Source organism: Peromyscus maniculatus, chromosome 4, assembly GCF_049852395.1.
Source record: "Peromyscus maniculatus bairdii isolate BWxNUB_F1_BW_parent chromosome 4, HU_Pman_BW_mat_3.1, whole genome shotgun sequence".
In the NCBI taxonomy this organism is placed as follows: domain Eukaryota; kingdom Metazoa; phylum Chordata; class Mammalia; order Rodentia; family Cricetidae; genus Peromyscus; species Peromyscus maniculatus.
In genome coordinates, this window is record NC_134855.1 from 144,411,981 (window position 1) to 144,428,220 (window position 16,240).

At 43.1% G+C, this 16,240-nt stretch overlaps 1 long non-coding RNA gene across 1 annotated transcript in view; it reads left to right on the forward strand.

The window, feature by feature from the left end:
- The window catches only part of LOC121828928 (uncharacterized), a 10,825-nt gene extending 10,626 nt beyond the window's left edge, over positions 1 to 199 (forward strand). The window contains exon 3 of the long non-coding RNA XR_006071644.2: positions 1 to 199. This exon is cut by the window's left edge and continues 373 nt beyond it. This is a non-coding gene — a long non-coding RNA (uncharacterized LOC121828928).
- Positions 200 to 16,240: the final 16,041 nt, after the last annotated feature.

A 16,240-nucleotide genomic window follows, 5' to 3' on the forward strand; every position in this document is an offset into this window, starting at 1 on the left:
CTAGAGGCAGGAACTGGAGCCAAAGAAACCATGAAGGCATGCTGCTTATTGGCTTGCTCCTCATGTCTTGCTCGGCCTGATTTCTTACAGCACCTGAAACTACCAACCAAGGGTGGCACCACCTAAAGCAAGCTTGGTCTTGTCACATGAATCACTGATTAAGGAAATGCCCTGCCAGCTTGCCTACAGCAGGATCTTGTTTTTGTTTTTTTCTAGGAATTTTTTTCCTTTTATTTTATTTTATAATACCATTCAGTTCTACATATCAGCCACGGGTTCCCTTGTTCTCCCCCTTCCTGCCCCCCTCCTCTTCCCCCCAGCCCACCTCCCATTCCCACCCCCTCCAGGGCAAAGCCTCCCCCGAGGACTGAGATCAATCTGGTAGACTCAGTCCAGGCAGGTCCAGTCCCCTCCTCACAGACTGAGTCAAGCGTCCCCAGCAGGATCTTATGGTGGCATTTTCTCAATTGAGGTTGCCTCCCCTCAGATGACTTGTGGCAAGTTGACAAAAACAAAACAAAAAAAAACCTAGTCAGCACACTGAGGAAGCTCCATGAGAGTTTGGGAGTCCCCACGGCTTGAAAATTGTCAAGCTTCCTTCCACAGTTGAACCTACCTGCTGAAGGTTCTAGGTCCAGGCCCAGAAATCTGGTGGCTTGAGTTTGAAAGCCAGAACACGTGGTGGAAGGAGGGAACCAACTCCCAAATGCCGTCCTCTCATCTCCACACTTGCACCGTGGCATCGGCACATACACAATTAATTGATTTAAAAACAGGTTTTAAAAGAAAGAAAGTTCTGGCTCCAACAAGGTGTGTTATATTTTTTTCCAAAACTCTAGGCACTCCCCAAGAGGGCCTCAGCCTGCCTAGACCATGAGGCCTCAGGGCAAGACAGATTCCAGATTTATCCTCCAAGGTCTCCTAAGTCATAGATGGATGATTTGACATCTGCCTCAAATAGAGGCGACTAGTGATGATGGACCAATAACAATCCAATGGGTACCCTTCCCCAGGGATGCCTGACAAGATGGAAAAGAGGGAGGCCTTTTTCTTCTCTTTCTTTCTTTCTTTCTTTCTTTCTTTCTTTCTTTCTTTCTTTCTTTCTTTCTTTCTTTCTTTCTTTCTTTCTTTCTTTCTTTCCTTTCTCTCTCTCTCTCTCTCTCTCTCTCTCTCTCTCTCTCTCTCTCTCTCTCTCTCTTCCTTCCTTCCTTCCTTTCTTTCTTTTGATTTTTGAGACAGGGTTTCTCTGTGTAGCCCTGGCTGGTCTGGAACTCACTCTGTAACCCAGGCTGGCCTCGAACTCACAGAGATCTGCCTGCCTCTGCCTCCTGAGTGCTGGAATTACAGGCCTTTTTTTCTTTCTTTTTTTCTTCCCTGAAGCAAGGGGGTCAGAAAGCACAAGCTAAGGGTTGATACAGCATCTCCTACAGGGGATGTCCAAGGTGTCCTCTGGCTGGTGACTTCCCTAACGTTTCTCCTTGAGTCTGAGTGGTGACTCTAAGGAGACATGGACCTTCTGAGATGACCACACCAGAGTTGCTGGGTGGGCTTCAGGAAAGCGTCACTAAACACAGTGCAGACTTGGCTGGCGTGCATCATCTTTTGACTTTGGCTCTTCACACCTTGTGACTTTCATCTCACATTGCAACCATCCTGTGACCTTGAGGTGACCATGAGGGATAGGCCAAAAGAATCAGAGATTTCTATCTAAATCCCAGCTTTGGCAAAGCCAGGAGGGACTCAGTATTTATTAGAGAGTTCCCTGACTTCCTGGGCCTCAGTTTCCCCTTCTGCAACCTGAGTTGTTCCAACTAGAGGTTCTCTCTAGCATCCTATGGGCTAAAGTCTGAATCAGAAGTGACAGCAGTTGAAATGATGAGTTGAGAATGAGGAGCAAGGAAAGGCAGCATGGGAAGAAAAGACTGGAAGACGACAGGTAATCATTTGTAGGGTATTTAAAAAACTAAATGTTGCCAGGCACTGGTGGTGCACTCCTTTAATCCCAGCACTCTGGAGGTAGAGGCAGGTGGATTCTGTGAGTTCAAAGCCAGCTTGGTCTACAGAGCAAGTTCTAGGACAGCCAGGGCTCCACAGAGAGAACCTGCTTGGAAAATGAATGAATGAATGAATGAATGAATGAATGGATGGATGGATGGATGGATGGATGGATGGATGAATGAATGAATGAATAAATAAATAAATAAATAAATAAATAAATAAATAAATACTAAATGTCATCACCTTTGTATGTGTGTAGGTGCATACACATGTGCTCACCCATGTGCACAGCAGAGCACAATGTTGAGTATCTTCCTCCATCTCCTGCTTGTGTTTTTAAGACATTCTTTCACTGGATGACTCACTGATTGGCTAGACTAGCTGGCCAGCAAGTCCCCATCCTCCTCCTGTCTCCACCTCCCAGCGCTGAGATTACAGGTGTGCGCTACCACCTATCACGTGGATCCAAACTCAGGTTCTCACCCTTGTACAGCTAACACTTTACCTATAGCCATCTTCCCAGCCTCCCCCCTATTTTTTGACTCAGAGTCTCTTCCCTAACCTGGAACTCACTGATTCAGCTGAGCCCCATGATCCTCTGCTCTCCACCTTCCTGGCGCTGCTGCAGCTGCATGCCACCACACCCGCTTTTCACATGGAACCAAACTCAGGCCGTCATGCTTAGACATCGAGCTCTTTACCAACTCGGCCATCTCCCCAGACCCCTACTTATTTTTATTAGCAGGACAACTCAGATTAGATCTTCACAAGATTTGGTCTCATCCTTGTAATCTTGACTTGGGGAGAGAAAGGGGCAGCTAACTCATGGTATTTAAATATTAAATATGTACATTATATTAAAAGCTTGATTCCATTCCAGGGAAATAATTCACAGCATCCAAAGCCAAGAAGAAGGAGACTCGGCCATCCATGTGAACAGTGGCTGGTTAACCAAGGAAAAAGCGTGCGCTGCCTGCCTTGGCTCCCAACTTCTGCGGAGACCCGGGTGTCTACTCCAATCTGCCTTCCCAACAGAACACTGATACCACTCAAGGAAGCAACACACCTATTTAAAATGTTACACTTCCCAGCTGCTCTGCCAAGAGGGCAGGCCACATAACCAAGTCTGGCGAGTGACTGGTGTGGAGAGACTGCTGGTAGCTGCTGTCCAGAAAGTGTCACCAAACACAGTGACGACTTGGCTGGCATGTGTCATCTTTTGTCCTTGTCTTTTAACACCTCATGACCTTCATTCCATTCTTCAACCATTCTGTGGCCTTGAGGTGACCACAAGGGACAGGCCAAAAGAATCAGAGACTTCCATCTAAATCCCAGCTTTGGAAAACTCTGTGAACTTGGACAGGTCATTTAAGATCTCTGAGCCTCACTGTCTGCCTTACATGTTACGTTGTTGAGATTAACTGAGGGGTTGGGGAGATGGTTTCTGTATGAGCACATGGACCTCACTTCAGCTCCCAGTACTCATGTAAAAAAGCTGAGTGTGATTGAATGTGGCTGAGCGCTCCAGTGGTCCCAGCTCTGAGGTGGTGGAGACAGGAGGGTTTCTGGAATTTGCTGGCCAGACAGTCTAGCTGAATAGGTGAACTCCAGGTTCAGTTTCTGGGATTTGCTAGCTGAATAGGTGAACTCCAGGTTCAGTAAAAGACTTTGTCTCAGAAAAGTAGGGAACTCCCAGGCAGTGGTGGCTCAAGCCTTTAATCCCAGCACTCAGGAGGCAGAGAGAGACAGGTGGATCTCTGTGAGTTGGAAGGCAGCCTGGTCTACAAATCCAATTCTAGGACAGCCAGAGCTGTTACACAGAGAAACTTTGTCTCAAAACAAAACCAAAGTGGAAAGTGATTGAAAAAGACACTCAGCATTGACCTCTGTGCCTTCATGTATGCACACATGTGCATAAACACCTGTACACACACACACATGTACAGACACACACAAATTAATTGAAAGACTTCATCACCTTAAAGGATAGTGTTTTATAAATTACATGGCTCACAAAACAATTTAGTACAGTAATTAAGAAGCTGAGGTGGGAAGGTAATGAGTTCCAGCCAGCCTGGGCTACACTGTGAAACCTGTCTCAAAAAAAAAAAAAAAAACAAAAAAAAAAAAAAAAAAAAAAAAAAAACACCTAACATAGTAAGTAATAAATAAGTAATAAATATGCACTGGTTGTGGTGGTGCATGCTGGCAGGGTTTATTGAAAGAAGCTGTGTGGTGGTGGTGCACGCCTTTAATCCCAGCACCTGGGAGGCAGAGGCAGGCGGATCTCTACAAATTCAAGGACAGCCATGGCTGTTACACAGAGAAACCCTGTCTTAAAATAAAAATGATAGTTTACGCTCCTTTCTGGTTTCATAAGTATAGTGATTTGAATGAGAAATGCCCCTGTAATCTTGGGCATTTGAGCATTGGGCCCCAGTTGGTGGTGCTGTTTGAGGCGAGGAAGCCTGGCCTTGTTGGAGGAAGTGTTACTGGAGGCGGGCTTTGAGAACCCATGTCATTTCCAGTTTGTGTCCTCTGATTTGTGCTTCCCATTCCAGATGTGAGCTCTTAGTGTCTGCTCCTACAGCCATGCCTGCCTGTCACCATGCCTCCCCTTGATGATATTGATGGACTCTCTACTGCTGGAACCATGAGCCCAAATAAACTCTTCCTTCTGTAAGTTGCCTTAGTCACAGGGTTTTATCACAGCCATAGAGAGTAACTAATACAACATGTTACATGCTTTCCTTCTTCTACGTACTTTCCAAAGCAGGCTTCTGGGTTTCTACTGGTAAGCTTTCAGTAGGGGCACATCTGTCCTGTTCTGTAAGCACACAGAGTAGGGGGTCTTTTGGTTTGCAGCCTCATCTTATGCAAATCACAAGTTAACATTTGTTCTACAACCTTGACATCAAGTTTCTTCTAAGTAAGCCAGAAATCTCAGATGTATGATCCCATTGTAAAACAAACAAACAAACAAACAAACAAAACCTCTGTTCAAAGGCATGAGAGATGAGGGAGACAGCTCAGTAGCTAACTGTTCTTGCTACATAAGAAGAAAAGCTGAAGTTCAAATCCCAAGCACCCATGTAGAAAGCCAGGCACGACAGTGTGCACCTGCAATCCCAGCACTGGAGACATGCAGACCTCTAGGGTTTGCTGACCAGCCAGCCTCGCCAGAAAAAAAGGAGCAAACCCCAGGTTTGGCGAGATACCCTGTCTTGGAAAAATGTGGCAGACAGAGATCGGGCAGGATACTCAATGTCCTATACTGAACACACACAGGCACACACATGCATATATGCATGTACACATACATGCATTAACCCCCACACACACACACACCTGTAACACAAGTGTGGTTCTAGTTTGCTAAAGATTTGTTGGGTCCACATTCTTCCAAAACAATTTCCTTGGTGTTTCCCATTTGGTTTTCCACATCCTCTCATTCTCCAACTCCTCTTCTCTGCACGTTGGAACTCTCATTGTGTTCTGCTCATTTTCTTATCTTTCACTCTTCTGTTTTCTGCCTTTTTGTGTATATTTCACTGTTTCTAAGTGTGTGTGTGTGTGTGTGTGTGTGTGTGTGTGTGTGTGTGTGTGTGTGTAGGCCCAAGGGTCACTGACGTCAGGGATCTTCCTCAGTCATTCTTCCCCGTTCTTTGAAGCAGGGTCTCTCAGCCAAACCCAGAGCTTGTCAACATGGCTACTGTCAACAGCCAGCTTGCTCCAAGGATGCCCTGCCCCAGCCTTCCTGAGCTGGAATCCACCTCAAGCAGTCTACCACGCCCACTCGGCACGTGCGTGGGCTCTCGGGATTCAAACCCCAGACCTCTCTCTTGTGTAGTAAGAGCTTTCACTACTGAGCCATCTCTGAAGCTGTATTTAACTTATTTTTAAATAGAAGACACCTTGGAGCAGAAGGGGTGGTTTCCCCAATGATCCAAAGCAATTAAAGAGTTACAAGATATAATCCAATCAATGTAGGAGCTTTGTTTGAATTCTAACTCAGACAAAACAACTAGAAATACAACTTTGTCTTTTTTTTCCCTACTAACTGCTGTGTACATTCACTGTACTGGGTTCTGCTGCAGGACCCTTTTCTGTAATACACTGTACACTGACCATATCTCCCCCATCTCCCCCCATGTCCCTTTGTCCCCTAGATAACGTCACTTCTACTTTCACATCACAGACACACACATGATTTTATGTAGCTATGTAAAGAAAACATGCAATATCTGTCTTTCTGAGGCTGGCTTAATTTGATTAGTGTGATTATTATGTGTTTTTAATTCACAAGCTTTTATAATAAAAATAAGATAATAACTTAAATATTTTTAAATAATTATTTTTTAAATAATTTTTTAAATAAAATATCAAAGTAGTGAGGCATGGTAATACACATATCTAATCCCAGCATTTTGGAAATGGAGGCTAGAAGATCTCTAGTTCAAGGCCAGCCTAGGCGACATAACAAGACCCTGTTTCAAAAAACACCAGATATGATAATAGTAATAAGCATGTTTCAGTATTTACATTAGCCAAGAAATGGAGCCAGCCTAGATGCCCATCAACAGATAAATGGATGAGAAAAAAAAAATGGTACGTATATATTTGATAGAATTTTATTTAGCTGTAAAGAAATATGAAACTGTGACATTTACAGGGAAATGATGGGCCTGGAAATTACTGTCTTAAGTGAAGTACCCTGGGCTCAGAAAGGCAAATGTCACATGCTTCCTCCCGTATGTGGAGTCTAGACTTTAATTTTTATGTATGTGTATATTGGGGGTGTGTGAATTGTGAGACTAGAAAGGGGAGGATACGGGGGTGGGTGGAAAGGTGGAAATAGCTCTTAAGGGAGGGCGTGGGACAGGAGGGAAACAGAATCCACATGACTTGAAAGCTCCACAGAGGCTGGAGGAAGAAGGACGATCCAGACGGGTACGGGGGGGGGGGGGGGGGTGAGAGGGGGCGGGGCAAGAGGACCAAAGAAACAAAACATGAATGAAATGCAATTGTGGAACCCATTTCTTTGGATCCCAATTTTAAAAACTAACAGTAAAAAGAGACTAGCAATTTATAAAAAATGGAACCATGCAGAATAAAGAAGCTGAAAAAGACAGCTGAAAGCAAAGAGAAAGGTTCTGGGGACCGGAGGCTGAATCGCGGCCCAGAGCACAGAGGAATGTGCTGGGAGCCAAGAGGCAGCCAGTGGGGGCTGGGAGAAATCTCACAGTAAGTGCCACAGAGGCACGGATGTCTGCGTTCCACCCCAGCTGAGGGTGGTGGCATGTCCTTGTAGTCCCAGAGTCCGGGGGAGTGAAGGGGGAGGGTCCCTGGGGCTCCCTGGCCAGTTTAACCTAGTCAGGTGTTCTCAGGTCCCACTGGCGTGGCCCTGCTTCAAAACAAAGGGAGAAGGCTCCAGAGGAGTGAACCTGAGGTGGACCTCCGGCCTCCACACGCCTGCTCACACATGAATACACACACATGCGCGTGCACAAACAGCAGAAAGAGTCTCCAGCAGAGCTTCCAGAAGGAGTGGCAGCCTGCTGACATCTTTATTTCTGCTTTAAATCAGTAAAAGTAACATCAGGGCCTGATGAAATGATTTGATGGGTGAAGTATTAGGACCCTGAATTTGGATCCCCAGAACCCATGCACACTAGCACAAATCTATAATCCCAGCGCTCCTGTATAGCAGGATTGGAGACAGAGACAGGGGGACACCCAGAATCCACCTAGCTTGCAGTACACAGCAGCAAATAACAAGAAATCCTGTCTCAAAAAAGGTAAAAGGCAAGGACCAACACCCAAGGTTGACCTGTGACCTCAACCTGTGCAATGAGGCATGCACATGCTCACATTCACACATGTGAACATGTGCACACACTCATACACACACACACAAGCACACATAAAGATAAAATATAAACTTTAGGTTCCAGATGGGGGCATGCAACAGGCATCACTGATACTAGCCATTGATCAGTCACCATATAAAAGGCAGAATTAAGTAAATTTCAGCATTCACAAAATAACCTTCATCTCTCATTAATGGAAGCAAAACTGTTATCAGTGCCAAAAGGGAAACCATAGATTCAAACACTCTGAAAGGACTCAGCATAGTTGTGTGGTCATATTTTCCAAGCCTCAAAGGGATGGATCATTTTCCAGAAAGACACCACATACCAAAATTGTCTTAAAGACTAAGTCTACCTGGATAGACCAATCCCAGGGGAAAATGTAAAGGAGATTGCCAAAAGATGTCTTCACTGATGGCTCCTGCCTCCTGTGATTTTCTTAGATGAGTTACCTCAGCCTGCCACACAGCAAATCATTTCCATGTGGCAAAAACCCTTCAGGGCATTAAAAAGGGTGAAAAATCTTATCAGCTCATTTCACAAAGCTAAACCGACTATTGACACGATGCTCCGGATAAATCTCAAAGCCTTGTGGAATGGAAGAAGCCAATCACACAGAACAAACGGATGCCATTTACATGATGCTCTTTCGCAAAATGAATCTCTGTTGATAGAAATCAGAGAAGTGGTTTCTGTTCTCAGGAATACATGCATGATATGTGTGCACGTGTGCACACGGGTTCAAATGTGTGGGTGCCGGGGTGTCTGCTAGTCCTGATAGCAAGCTTGCCCCAGGGATCCCCCTCCCCTGCCTCCCAAGTGCTGGGATAGCAGGTAGGCCATCACACCCACCCAGCCTCACATGGTTTCTGAGGATCCAAATGCTGGACCTCACACTTATGCAAGTACTTTGTCCACTGAGCCATCTCCTCACCCCACAGAGAAACAGTTGAACGGAGGAGCAACAAGGGAACTTCCTGGGCTATAAAACTGTACCATGTCTTGATTTTAATGGTAGATACTGTGGTGTGCATATTTGTCAAAATTCATCAAGCCATAAGCTCAAGGTTTGTGCATTTCACTAAATGCAAATAATCTCAGTAATGTCCTCGTAAGAAAGGAGGAAATCTTGTCACTCTGAGTTAAATAAAGATGACTCATAAAAGCCAATCATCATTAATGTCTCACATGTATAAAATTCATTAAACAAAACATAGGCAGGCCAGGTGGTGGTGGTGCATGTCTTTAGTGCCAGCACTCGAGAGGCAGAGGCAGGTGGATCTCTGTGGGTTCGAGGCCAGCCTGATCTACAGAGTGAGTTCCAGGACAGGCTCCAAAGCTACACAGAGAAACCCTGTCTCAAAAAACAAAACAAAACAAAAACAAAAACACAGGTAAATGTAACTTTGCAGCTAATTAGCTGAATATATATTCAAAACTGCAAGGCTGCTACTGTAGTAAAAGCTTATTTCTGCAGGTGGGTGGCACACGCCTGTAATCCCAGGCCTGGCAGGGAAGGCAGGAGGGCCACCCAAAGTTCAAGGGAAGCCTGTTCTACCTAGTGACTAGGCTGAGCAGAGCTAGATATCAACACACTCATCTCCAAAATAAATAATATAAAGTTGCTACTATAATAATTTAGAAAAAGAAAACCATATGATGAAGTTAATCTATAAAAATAATTTGAATAGCTGGGCCATGGTGGCGCATGCCTTTGATCCCAACACTCAGGAGGCAGAGGCAGGTAGACCTCTGTGAGTCCCAGGACAGCCAGAGCTGTTACACAGAGAAATCCTGTCTCAAAAAAATAAATAAAATAAAATAAAATTAATTAATTAACTATTTAAACACAAAGAGATCATACCTTAAAATGAAAAATAACATTTATCTCAACCCAAAAGGCTAAACCATCCACCCCTAACAGAAATGCAGGAGGCCAGCTCATCCAAGTCAAGGACAAAACAAGAATGGTCACTGTCCTCACTGCAGTATGCCATTATTTTAAAATTTCTAAGCAAACTGAAAGACCAGAAATAGATTGGAATCGCAACTCTGAGAAAACAACAAAGGACTGTTTGAAGTCCATGATAAATTATTTTTCTAGAGGACTCATAAATGGGTACAGAAATTATGACTGCTTAACAATAGATCCATAGCTGGAGAGATGGCTCAGAGGTTGACTACTGGCTGCTCTTCCAGAGGACCTGGGTTCAATTCCCATAACCACTCGCACTATTAACTCCAGTCTTAGGGGAGCCAATACTCTATTCTGGTCTCCATGGGCACCTGGCATACATGCAGGTAAAACACCCACACTTGTAAAATAAATAATAATAATAATAACAAATAAAATTTTAAAGCAAAAATCATTTGCCAGGAGTGGTGACGCACACCTTTAATCCCATCACTCAGGAGGCAGAGGCAGGCGGATCTCTGAGTTTGAGGCCAGTCTGGTCTACAAAGCAAGTTCCAAGACAGCCAGGGTTGTTATACAGAAAAACCCTGTCTGGGGGAGGAATAAAAGAAAGAGAGAAAATGATCCATAGAACCAAGCAGGGATGCTCACTGAAGCTCTGTCACAGTGAGACCCTCCAAGGGTCCGATAGAGGCATTGTGTACACATTACAGAGCACCACACAGCAGTTAAAATGAAGAATAAGAAAGTCGATGAAAGGAAAGTGCAAGATGATAGACACAGCATTTTTGTTGTTGTTTTATTTTACTTTGCTTTGGTTTGTTTGTTTGTTTGTTTGTTTGTTTGTTTGTTTTGCAGTACTAGAATTGAGCCCAGGGTGTCACATGTCCTAGGCAAGCATCCACTCACCATGAAGACCAGGGAGTCCCCATTTCTATACTGCTTATATCTGGGACTGACAATTCTCTCATGTAACTGTTGTCCTGGTCACTTAACATGTTCAGTGATATCACAGGCCCCTGCCCACCAGATACCAGTTGATGGTCTTGAGCTGTGACAGATAAAGTTATCTCCTTGCCAAGCATCCCCAGGACAGAATTGCTCCCAGCTGGAAACAGTTGTGATGATAGATAGATAGATAGATAGATAGATAGATAGATAGATAGATAGATAGATGATAAATAAATGAATGGATGGGCAGACAGACAGACTGCCTGATTTTTCTCCCTAGGAGTACAGTCTCTGAGACTCATGCAGAAACATTTGCAACAATGTGGGACTTGGCCAAGTTTTAAGGGAGCCCTGAGCAGTAACAGCACACACCTACACAAGGATGGGAAAAGGCTACAAACTATTGATTCTTCTCCAAGTCATATGCAAGCTTAATGGAATCGCAATTAAAACTCAACTAGCAACTTACTGGAACTTATAAAAATCTGAGTCCAAACAATGAATGGAGAAATAAACATAGTGAATAATAAATTTTTCACAAATATAAATAATGCATTTCATCTACCAGATATGAAATGGGCTGTAAAATAATAATTACTGAAAACAATATAGAAGAAGAGACATCGCCATGAAAGAGTAAAAAGCCTGCAGACACACCCCAGTGCATGTTAGAATTTAGTATCGATTAAAGTGGCATTTAAATTAATGGGAAGTTTTGTGAGATGCTCAATTAATGATGTAGGAACAATTCATTCGCAGTTTGGGGCAGGAAAAAAAAATCCAAGGCCTCCCACTACATATCAAAATAAACCCCCAAAGAATCAAAGAGTTATTATTTTAATTAAGACACGGAAACTAGAATAAAATACAGAGTAATCTTTTCCTGCGATCAGGCAGAGAAAGGCGCCACAAGCGAGAGGAGCAGAAAGCGCGGGAGATGCTCCTGGGGGGGGGGGGGGGGAACGCGCTCCACACCGCTATGCCAACCTTCTGTAGAGCAGAGCCACCTCCGGGAGCAAAACCAGTATTGCCATATAACAAAGACATAATATCTAACACTTCTTCTCTACCAAAATGAATGAAGACAACATCCCACTGTCAATGTGCCCAGTGAACAGAGGACAGGACATTCAGTCTGCAGGAAGAAAATAAAAGTAACTAACAGACATGAAGAAACTTGTCGATGAGTACAGATTCACAGCCAGCTAGGAGGTACGAGCCCTGATGTTCTGCCACACAGGGGGAGAAACAGTGAGCTTTTTGTGTCATTAATTCAAAAGCACTAAGGAAGAAGATTTTGAATGTTCTCATCACAAAGGAAAATAAATGTATAAGAGATCAGTGTGTGTAGCCGGGCGGTGGTGGCGCACGCCTTTAATCCCAGCACTCGGGAGGCAGAGCCAGGCGGATCTCTGTGAGTTCGAGGCCAGCCTGGGCTACCAAGTGAGTTCCAGGAAAGGCACAAAGCTACACAGAGAAACCCTGTCTCGAAAAACCAAAAAAAAAAAAAAAAAAAGAGAGATCAGTGTGTACGGTAGGAATGTACTAGAAACATAACATAGTAGCCCATAAATACATTTTGTTATTAACAGTTAGTGATAATAAAAACTGGGGGCCAGAAAGCTGACTCTGGGTAAAGGCACTTGCAGGGAAAACCTGAGAGCTTTAACTTGAAACACATATGAAGGTGGAAACCGAGACCCAACTCCATGAAGCTCTTTGGTTTTTACACATGTGCCATGCCATGTATACAGCCCACATGTATCAAACACACAAATAATAATAATAATAATAAATCAAAAATAAAGCTAGCACATGACATATAAAATTTTTAAGAAGTTAATATCAGAAATACAATTTAAAATATGGAGACACCTTCTTTTGCTTATCAAACTAGCAGGTGTGGTGGTATTGTGTTCCCCAAAATATTGTGTACCCTAATAAACTTATCTGGAGTCAGAGACAGAACAGCCACTAGATACAAAGGCTAGAAAATGGTGGCACTCACACCTTTAATCCTAGCACTCCAGAGGTAGAAAATCCCTCTGGATCTCTATGAGTTCAAGGCCACATTGGAAATGGCCAGGCATGGTGACACACGCCTTTAATCCCAAAAAGCGAGCCTTTAATCCCAGGGAGTGGTGGTAGAAAGCAGAAAGATATATAAGGCATGAGGACCAGAAACTAGAAGCATTTGGCTGGTTAAGCATTTGGCTGGTTAAGCTTTCAGGCTTCTAGCAGCAGTTCAGCTGAAACCCATTCTAGATGAGGACTCAGAGGCCTCCAGTCTGAGGAAACAAGACCAGCTGAGGATCCGGCAAGGTGAGGTAGCTGTGGTTTGTTCTGGTTCTCTGATCTCCCAGTTCAAACCTGGCTCAGGTTTGATTTTATTAATAAGACTCTTTAAGATTCACGCTACAGGCAGGGATTTTTTTAAAGTTAATATTCAGCGTTTAGGAGTTTCTGAGTGCTCTAGAAAGTTTTAATTCATAGACTTTTTTGGAAAAAAAATTTGAGACAGAATCTCTCTATCTATCCCTGGCTATCCTTAAACTCTCTGTGTAACTAGGCTGGCCTCAAACTCACAGAGATTTGCCTGCCTCTGCTTCCCAAGGGCTGACATTAGAGGCTTGCATCATATGCCTGGCTCTGAAAAATAATTTTTAAAATCATTTACAAAGGGCTTAAAAAGTTTCACATGCAGATGAGATGCAGTTAAAAGACATCTACAGAGTATTCTATCCAACAACTGCACAATGCACATCCTTCCCAGCAGCCCATGGAACATTCTCTGAAATAGATCACATTTTAGGTCATAAAGTAAGTCTTGATAAATATAAAGATCATTCCTTGTATCTTATCAGATCATAATGTAATAAGCCAGAATTTAATAATAAGTGAAAAAATATATACACACAAATACAGTGAATGAACAGCACATGCCAGAATGATTGGTGGAACACTGAAGAAATCAAAAAGTTTAAAATCCCTCAAATCAAATGAAAATTAACACAGAATTTTAGGATGTAACAGAAGCAATTCTGAGAGGGACGTCTATATCTATGAGGACCTACATGAAATAGTCAACAAGACTGTTGAAGATGATACACACTAGAGTCACCAGATACAGAGAAAGCAAGCTGGAACTGTTTTGGGAGCCTCCTCCCTGATAACTGGTGCTCATAGTGCTGAGGGTGCTGTGCAGGCTGTTGGGAGGAATTATCAATATCCTCACTCAGCTGTGAAGCTTGTGTACAACTTCACAATGGCCAGGCAAGATGAGCACACTCATGCAATAGTGGCAAATCTGTTATAGGGGTAACCAACTGTTGTAGAATACTATTCTAAGGTGTGTTACTTTTGGGGCTGGCAGGTAGAGAATAGAAATAGGAGAGATCTGAGGAGAAGAAGAAGAAGAAGAAGAAGAAGAAGAAGAAGAAGAAGAAGAAGAAGAAGAAGAAGAAGAAGAAGAAGAAGAAAGGAGAAGGAGGAGGAGGAGGAGGAGGAGGAGAAGGAGAAGGAGAAGGAGAAGGAGAAGAAGAAGAAGAAGAAGAAGAAGAAGAAGAAGAAGAAGAAGAAGAAGAAGAAGAAGAAGAAGAAGAAGAAGAAGAAGAAGAAGAAGAAGAAGAAGAAGAAGAAGAGGAGGAGCACAAGAGAAGGAGGAGGACTCCAGGGGCAAGCCACCCAGCTACATAGCAAGCCACGGAGTAAGAGTAAGGTTTATAGAAGTAAGAGAACAGGAAAAGCACAGAGGCAAAATGTAGACAGGATAATTTAAAGTTAAGGAAAGCTGGCAAGAAACAAGCCAAGCTAAAGGTGGGCATTTATAAGTAAGAATAAGCTTCCGTGTGTGATTTATTTGGGAGCTGGGTGGTAGGCTCCCCAAAAGAGCAGAAACAAACAACAACAACCAACCACTTTCTGTTTGGTCCAAATACCTATTCTCCAGGAAGGAATTCATTGTCTGGTCCTGTAAACATGGTCAAAAGCCTCTATCTAAGGCAGTCATAAGCACTATCGGGAAAGCTACTGCTATTGCTTTGATAAATAGACATGATGTACCTGTCAAATTGCCTTTTAAACAGCTATATTATGCCCATTGATTAAAGCTACTATCATCTTTTGTCAGAAAAATTTCTTTTTGCAGTGGTCAGTAGTGAATGCAAGAAATTCATAATTGGTCAAACTACTAAATAACTGTTGAATGCCCAGCCACAAATGGCAACATCTATATTCCTCCAAGGCTCAAGGAACACAGAAAAGGGGGCAGAAACAATGCAAGGCCAGAGGAAACCGGTGGGAGTGGTGTGGAATGTGACTCTGGGCACGGCACAGCTATTGCACTCTTAAACCTAGCATTTGAAATGACCTGCAAAAATGTTTTCAGAAGATGGGCCCAGCAACACTCATGAAAAGAAGGAATCATGAAAAGAAGAAGGATTCATGGGGGCCAACCGCTCCCTGAGGATTTATATGCAGTTACAGGCTGATGGAGATGGCAGAGACATTTTTTTTTCAGTGGTGTAGACACCAGCAAAGTGCCCATGCTTCTGTAAACAAACCCTCATCCATGCTCCTGTAAACAACCTTATAAAAAATGCTGGCTCTCTCTGGCTTGCTCACTTGCTCACTCATGCATGCACACAAATGTACACACACACACACAGAGAGAGAGAGAGAGAGAGAGAGAGAGAGAGAGAGAGAGAGAGAGAATGAGAATAGAAGGGGACCAATCACAAAGAAGAGGACTAGCAGGAGTTGGAGGGGCTAACAGGGAGTGGATATGATAGAATACATTATGTACCTGTAAGAGAATGCCATAATTAAATCTATATTGTATATAATTAATACATGGTAATAAAAGATTTTAAAAATCAGCAGGAAATCACATAAGCAACCTAATAATACAACTCATATTTTTGGAAATAAAATGTAAACAACCAAACCTAAAACTAGTAGACAGAAATAATACAGAACAGAAATGAATGAGATGGAAACCAAAAGAACGGGGAGTTGTTTTTTGAAAAGATAAGGAAAACTGACAAACTCCTGGCCAAATTAACCAAATGAAAGAGAGGAGGAAAGCCAAACTAATAATCTTTGAAGCTGGACATGTTGGAGTATGTCTGTTACAGCCCAGCAGTTGGAAGGTAGGGGTGGGAGTATTACAAGTCCAAAGTGTCTTTACTGAGTTAGGAGTCGGCTGACACCACAGGAGACTCTGTCCCAAAGAACCAAAATGAATGAGTGGATAAACACCACTAAAAGTAAAAGAGAAGATATTACAACAGATGCCAACAGATTTCGGAGGATCACTATAGAATACTTGGAAAACATATTCCAATGAGTTAGAAGTCTGGAGGAAATGGATAAATTTCTAGACATATACAACCCCCAAGATCAAACCAAAAAGATGTAAATAACTTAAGTAAATGTATATGAAGTAAGAGAATTAAAACAGCAACAATCAACCTGCCAGTAACAGCAAAGAGTCCAGGACCAGATG